The sequence below is a fragment of the Callorhinus ursinus genome, unplaced genomic scaffold (assembly GCF_003265705.2).
Source record: "Callorhinus ursinus isolate GAN/ISIS: 27379988/994484 unplaced genomic scaffold, GSC_fseal_2.0 scaffold5, whole genome shotgun sequence".
NCBI classification, from domain to species: domain Eukaryota; kingdom Metazoa; phylum Chordata; class Mammalia; order Carnivora; family Otariidae; genus Callorhinus; species Callorhinus ursinus.
The window spans coordinates 76,945,566-76,953,603 of record NW_027397067.1 but is presented as its reverse complement, the minus strand read 5'-3'; positions in this window follow the sequence as shown (position 1 = coordinate 76,953,603).

The following is an 8,038-nucleotide window of genomic DNA, read 5'->3' as shown; positions in this document are numbered from 1 at the left end:
TATAATTCATATTAATTTCATAAATATTTTTATAATAATTTTTATAACATTCTGAATAAGAATATATGTATATATTTTATTTTTCTTTAACTTCAGATTTTATATTGGTTGAATCTGGCTCTGAAACTAGGTTCCTCTTGCTAAGCCTTTAGGACTTCATCCAGAGCTTATTTTGTCAGTTTAGACTATGAAATTCAACTCCAGTCTTATGAGGAATGTCATCCCCAACAGAACTTCTGGTATTTTTATTTTGGGTCAGATGCAAAAGAATTCTGAGGCAGTTTGTTAGTTTGTGTCAATTCTGGTTTAATACTGAGGAAAAACCACAAATACTTTTTCTTTATATTCTTCTGTATTTTTATTTATTTATTTTAGGGTATTACTTTATTTTTATTTTTGTTTTTCTTTCACACATACTTTTTTTAAATAATCTGTAATCACTCTATCATCTCTCTATGTATCTATCTATCCTTTATTTCCTACCATGTGCCAGGTACTGTTCTATGTCTTCATTATTAATGTGCCACCATCACTCTTGCAAATAAATAAAACCCTATTAGAAGTATTATGTAAAAGTAATCACATGCCCATGCCATTTATGCATAAAGAATATGCCCTCTGATATAATAATGAAGGCATTCCTCATCTATACTACTTGGACGAGTCATGTAAGACTTCACGGGTATATGCCAGGCTTGTTATTAGGTTAATACCAAAATATAGACACAGAGAATAGGATCAATACCCTATTTTAAGACAGATACCAAGCAAATCATGATGTAAAGGCACGAAAATACCACTGGTGTCAAGAAGAACTGGGTTCAAATCCCAACTGCCATTTACTGATATTATATCTCTTAAATTATATTACATTATTTTAAGGCAACTTCTCTTTCCAATATACAGTAAAGTGTCATATCTCCAAAGGATGAGAAAGTGGGGTCCAAAACATAACGTGATACAGTTTTTCAGGATGTTACCTCATCCTGATGGTAGCATCTCAAAGGCGACTTCAGGTCTTTCTGGTACTGCAGATGCTGCAATGCAAGGAGCTGCCTTTCACTTCTCTGTTCATGCAGAGTGCTTTCCATCTTTTCCCTGGGTCCAACTCACTCCTACAGGCCTCCTCTCCATAGCACGACCCCCCCGCCACCCATTTTCCTGGAAAATTTCCTTGGCAGATAAAGTTTCTTTCTCACATCTATTAGGAATATGGTAGCATTCTGAGATCCACTTGTGCAACACTGGAGGCAAAAAGGTTGAGGGGCTAAATTCTGGTTCCTTTTCTCTATAACACCATATGCATTGTGGCAGATTACAGTTTTGGCAATACAACACTATTATTATAACTTGGCTGTACAGTAAAACTTCAAACCTTCAAAGTCCTCTAACTTCCCTTCCTTTTCAAAATTATTTTATTAATCTACGTTCTTTGCATTTCCAGATAAATTTTGAAATCGGCATCCTAAATTTTACAAAACATTTTGATAATCTTGATTGGTATTGCACTGAATCCATATATAAAATTGAAGAGAATTGACATTTTAACAATTTTGAGCCTTCTAGTCAAAGAACATGATATATTTTCCATGTGTTTGGAATGTATTTACTTTCAGCAATGTTATGTAGGTTTTGGCTTGATGTTTTATGTATTTAGATCAATGGAATAGAATAGAAATTTCAGAAACAGGCCAACTCATACATGGTCCATTGATTTTTGACAAAAGTGCTATGTTAATTCAATAGAGGAAATAAAAGTTTTTAAATAAATGTTTCTTCAGCAATGGTATATCCACAGGAGAAAAAAAAGTTTCAACTCCTTAACTCATGACCTATAGGAAAAAATTGCCTTAAATGGATCATATACCTAAAGATAAAATATATAATTATAAAACTTCTAGATGCAAACAGAAGGGCATCTGCAGTATTATGGCAAACAATACTTTTTGGATAGACTGACAAAAACATAAACCTTATAAAAATGGTTGAATTGGATTTCATCACAATTGAAAACTTCAGCCATTCTTTAGCCATGGTAAGGGGATGAAAGACAATCTTCAGAATGCAAGAATGTAATCTCAGTCCTCATATCTAACAAAGGATTTGTGTCCAAAAATAAGAAGTATTTCAACCCAGTTAGAAAACAAATCATCCAATTAAAAAATGGACACTTTACCAAAACATGCCCTATTGGCCATTAACCACTGCTTATTTATGAAAAAGAATGCATAGCGTTACTGGTCATGAGGGAAATACACATTGAAACCACGATGAAAAACCACTATGAATTTTTCAGAATGACTAAACTTTTTATTTATTTATTTATTTTTTAAATGAATGACATTGTTTCTTTTCTTTTTTTTTTTTTTTTAGATTTTATTTATTTATTTGACAGAGAGAGACACAGCGAGAGAGGGAACACAAGCAGGGGGAAAACAGAGGGAGGGGGAGAAGCAGGCTTCCCGCGGAGCAGGGGGCCCGATGCGGGACTCGATCCCAGGACCCCGGGATCACGACCTGAGCCGAAGGCAGACGCTTAATGACTGAGTCACCCAGGCGCCTCTAAACTTTTTAAAGTTTCAAGGTTATGCTGAAGATTTGGAACAATTACAACTTGCCCACACTTCTTTGCGTTAAGTAGAGTAATACAACTGCTCTGAAAAACTGGCAGTTTTCTATGAAGTTAAGCATACACCGAGCAGAGCACCCTGGGATCCCACTCCTCTGTATTACTGAATACCTTCTCTAGATCTGTGCTGGGTATCCTTCACATTTCCTTGTCTCCTTAGAACTTCAGGCAACACAATGTTAATGTCAGAAAGACCATTTTTACTTTCTTTCTCCACTCCTTTTTTGCTGCGTGTCCTAAAAACAGAAAACAGCTGCTAATGGACAAATTAACATTAACAATTAAAAAAAAAAGCCAGTGAAAATGCAAATATTTTAGCAAGCTTGAGAAAACGGATTAAAACTGGGCTTATGCCAACAAAAGCGCTATACATTTCTTAATCTCCTGGTTTTCTTTGGAACAGGATGTTAAGCATTTGTCTTGAGTTTTTCTTTTCTGAGAGAAACATATTTTCTGCTGAGATGACTCCTTCTCTTCTTCCTCCTCCTCCTCCACCACCGTCTCCTCCCTTCCTTACTTGGTACTCTCTCACTTAACCAGCTTTGACAGGTAATTGGTATGTTTGTGGCCTTGATGTTGATGACAGTCTCAGGGGTGTATACTTACACCAAACTCATTGAGTTATATATATTAAATATGTATGGCTTTTTATATGTCTATCATAATTCAATAGAATGGTCTAATAAACAAACTCATTATCTTTTAGAAATACCTATTAAAATATTTAAAGATAAAATGATATATCTCCAATTTGCTTCAAAGTGATTTGAGATGGGAAATGGGTGGAGATTAATGTAAAACATGGTTGGTCACTAGTCGATAATTATTGAATCTGGGTGAAGTACATGGTAATTTTCTCTACTTTGTGTATGTTTAAAATTTTCTATAATTGCTGAATTTTCAGAAAGAATCTGTATAACAAGTAGTTTTTAGTATGAAAAAAGAAGTCTTCATAAAGGAGAAGAAGCTTGAGAAGTGGCCCTGAAGGATGTGACCAAGGAGACAAAGAGAGAAGACTGAGGACCTCTTCAAAGACATGGATTTGCAGAACCAGGATTTGGCAGCAAATTCAAAGTTTCCTTTTTTTCTCACTTGATGAGAACTTTAAGAGCAGGAGATGTGGGGAGAAAAAGCAAAGAGAAAATAAATGTGGCTAATTAAAAAGTGATGGGAGCCTTGTAAAAATAGCTGTGTCAGAAATTGGATTAAGCAACATGTCCTTGAAAAATGAGAACGTTTTCAGATGAGGACAGCCAGATGACAAGCCCTCAGTAGAGCAATTAAAGGAACAGGTTAATGAAGTTAGAGTCATTTAAAGCTACTCGGGAAGTATGTGGTATAGCTAGACACTTCCCAAAAAAGAAAAAATGAGAGCAAGAGTGAGTATACTACACACATGCATGGCTGTGTATGTGTGTGTGCGTGCACACGTGCACTCACTTGTGGACATACACACACACACGGGAGTACACACACCTCCTTCTCTGGTTCTCTATAAGACAGTGGATGCCCACACATCATATACATACCTTGTGTAGTCTTAGGTGATGATTAAGTTCAGAAACAGTAGCCACCATTTTTCCTTTATTGTACATATTCTCTTATATTTTTGCTTTTTTGGTGAAAATTGGAAATCAATATATTGACTATCATGTGGAAGATTATGAATCTTTCAAAAAAATTTTGCTAAATGAATTTTTAAATTCACCTTTTTTATTTTTTAAAGCAGAATTCACTGACCTCAATATTGAATTTCCTTTCTCTGCATTTATAAAGTGTCATGTTTTACTTGAATCCCAGCATCTGTTTAAAAAGTCGCTTACTAGAGTGGGACAGGATTTTCGGAGGTTTTGTTTTCTTTTTATAATCTCAATACTTATGTGTAATGACCTTTGCTAGTGTGTGAAAAGCTGGCAAAGGGAGGGAATGAGAAACATCAGAGGAAGTGAATGAGGGCAAAAGACAGAGGAGGGGCAAGACCCCCTAAGGCTGTGATCCTGGCAACAACACAAAGCTAGCAATAGTCTGGTAACCTTCCCAACACCACCTCTCAGCCTGTGCCTCTGGACTAAATCTTACATACTAGTATTGTTGAAAGAATATGGTGTTGTGTTTATTGTCATTATCATTGTTGGCAATTCTATTATTGTTCGTTACAGTAATGTGATGACCCATATGGTCTGGGAGAAATGTCTCTTGCACAAATTGTGCACTGCTTATGGTAACAATTTGCCTTCTCTCTTGGTTATTTTCCAAAAGCTCCCTGCAAGGCTTCATTTTTATACCTGGACCATTTAAGTGAGTCTCCTTTTGCTAACTAATGAGATTTGGGGGGCCCAAATATATATCTCCCCCCCACAAGCTTGAAACCAACCAAGGAAGAAGCTGGAGATGGGATATTAGCTTTATTATTATCTAATATAACTTTTCTTAGATAATTGGGGGCAGATCACTCACTGCATGGCAAAGGTGAGCATCGCTACCCTGAGCAATGTCCGGTGGAAAAGGAGAGAGAAACCCAGCACGGATTGGGCTGCAATGTCTAGCTCTTTATCCCAGTCTCACTTGGCAGATGAATCCCACTTTTCTTTCCAGAAAGTAGAGTTTCCTGTTCTTAATGAAAATGGGAGCAAGGTGTACAAATTATTCCTGCAACACCAATATTTGCCTGAATTCCCCTACCTCCTACTTCATATTTGAGCAATTTTAGACAGTTTCCAATTGCCCCACCACCTTTCTTTATGTTGCTTTTCAAATTGCCCACGGCATCAGTTTTTCCTGATTCACCTAGCTCAGTGGTTCTCAACCTGGTCAGAGGAAAGGGGGTTTTGAACCTGTCCCCACTAACGTGGCTCACATTTATTTCTGGTCATCCTGCATGCTCTAAGTGCTACAGTGAATTGGCAGGGTTGAGGAGTGGGCTGGGCCCAAGTGCTTTTACCATCATTGCAGCAAGGGAAATCATTCTGCCCACTGGCTCTTAAAGCTTCTGCTTAGAAGTGACAAGCTCCACTTCTGTTCAAATGTCATTGTCCAAAATAAGCCATATGGCTATACCCAACATTAAAGAGATGACAAATACATTGTCTCATCAGCCCAGAATGAGCAGCGACCTGGACAAGTTTGATACACATATCAATGAATGGCAAGGACATGTGGCAAAGGGGAAAGCATGTTCTAATAACTGTTACCCCTCAGCCAAATGGCTTGAGGAGATCATAGGAGCCAATAGAGGAAAGACTAAAATCGGGTCCATACCAGGTCCCCTTTCTGTTCAGAACCTATCTAGTAGCAAGTGAATGAATTGATGGCTTCTCTAGTGAGTTTCATTTGAGATGATAGGGTGATGACTGATAGAAGAAACTTTGAGCTTAGGCTCAGAAGAAAATCTACCTACCTGCCTTTGATTTCTGCTCATTGGTTATAAAGGCTTATGCTATGGATTGAATTGTGCCCCTCCCCAAATTCATATGTTGAAGCCCCACCCCAGTGGGATGGTATTTAGAGATGTTATCTTTGAGAGATAATTAGGTTTAGCTGTGGTCATGAGGCTGGGGTCCTCATCATGGGATTCGTGCCCTTACAAGAAGAGAAAGAGACACCAGAGGGATTGGTCTCTCCCTCTCTCTCTCTCTCTCTCTCAGCCTTTGGAGGACACAGTGTGAAGACTGCCATCCCTGAGCTAGGAAGAGAGCTTTCACCAGAAAAATGAATCTGTCAGCTTGGACTTCCTCAATATTGGACTTCCCAGCCACCACTGACAACCGTGAGAAATAAATTCTTGTTGTTTAAACCACCCGGTCTGTGTTATTTTGCTATGGCAGCCTAAGTTGATGAATACGGCTAGTATGCGTCCCTCCCCTTCTCTGAGTCTCAATCTCATCTTCTATAAGATGGACTTCAGACTCTCCATCCCACCTGCCCTGTGAGGTTATAAGGAGGAACTAAGAAATAAATAAGATAAAGTCCTAAAAATTGCTTTGCAATCTATGCAAAAGCTATGTAAATAAAAAGACTGACTGTTAATATTGTTTCAGGGTGTCTTGTTTTTCCTCTATGAAATTTCCATCATCCCAGTATTGGCCATCTGCTCAGTCCATGATCCCTGCTTATTAAGGAGTGCTAGTGACATTAAGGTAACATGATCAGTGATTATGACATAGATTAAAGAGCTGCAGTGGCACCACTTGGAAGTAGTCTTGCCAAGCTATGATGTTCAAACTGAATTAGCATCCCACGGGCAGTAGAGACAGAGCAGAGACTCCACAAACTACTGGCAGACTTGGGTCAGAAGCAGCCCTGCACTGACAAGCTTTTGTGACCTTGGCTAAATCACTAGCCTTTCTGAATTTGGGTGCTAAAAAGCTGTTAAATTGTATTTAAAAAACTCTTATCTTACAAGTCTGATGTAAAAAAAAAGTTCTTCCAATTTCCTAGCAATTCATTTATTTCATGGTGAGGCTCAGGAACAATGTTCTATTGGGAGGAAGGGCAGGTGCCAGCAGTAGCCCATGCCCTGGGGAGAGCTATGAAGCCAATCCATGTCAGTAGACTCGAATCCAAGGTAGGATTTTGCTACTTACTGCAGCATTATTCAGTCACTTCATTTATCAAATGTTATTAACTATTTTGGGTGCTGGAGATACAATATACAAAGTAGACAAAGTTCTTGTTCTCATAAGAGGAAATCAGAAACCAAAGGAATATATCAAATATTCTGTACGATCAGATGTAATATGTACTATGGAGGAAAATAAAGCCAGGTAAAATGATGATCGAAGAGTCTGTCAGGGATGTGTGAGAAAGAAGCTCTCTGAATCTGAAGTGAAAGCATTCCAAGGAAGTAAAAGCCTGTGCAAAAGCCACGGCAGAAAAGAATGTGGTGCTAATAAAGAAAAGCAAGAAAACTCATGTGGTTGAAGCACAATGTGTGTGTGGGGGAGGGGTGTGCCAGGAAAAAGACAGCGAAGACAATCAATTTCAAGTTCATCAGCCTTGGACAGGTTATTATACATTGTAAACATATTTCTGCTGAATCTCGTGTGACTAGGGTTTTGTCAGGATATCGTAAAACACTCTATATGAAAGCACACTCCAACCTGAAATTATAAGAAATCTTTTAAGAGGTAAGAAATGAGCTGAACATACCCCCTGGCTCCAGTTCCATTCTTTTTTAATGAAATAACCCACCAGCTACTCTTCTGTTACCACCACTTAAAGTCTCTGAAACGCATGGTCAGAGTCATGTACATCATGTGCCCATGTACAAACTTCTGCCCTTAATTGCTAAATGAGATAATAGACAAAAAATTCTAGAAGGGTACCAAGGACATCGATGTTAGCCACTGTTATTATTTTCCCATTTCCATTGTGAGTTGGTCAAAACAGAAATGAATGGAATCTGCGAAA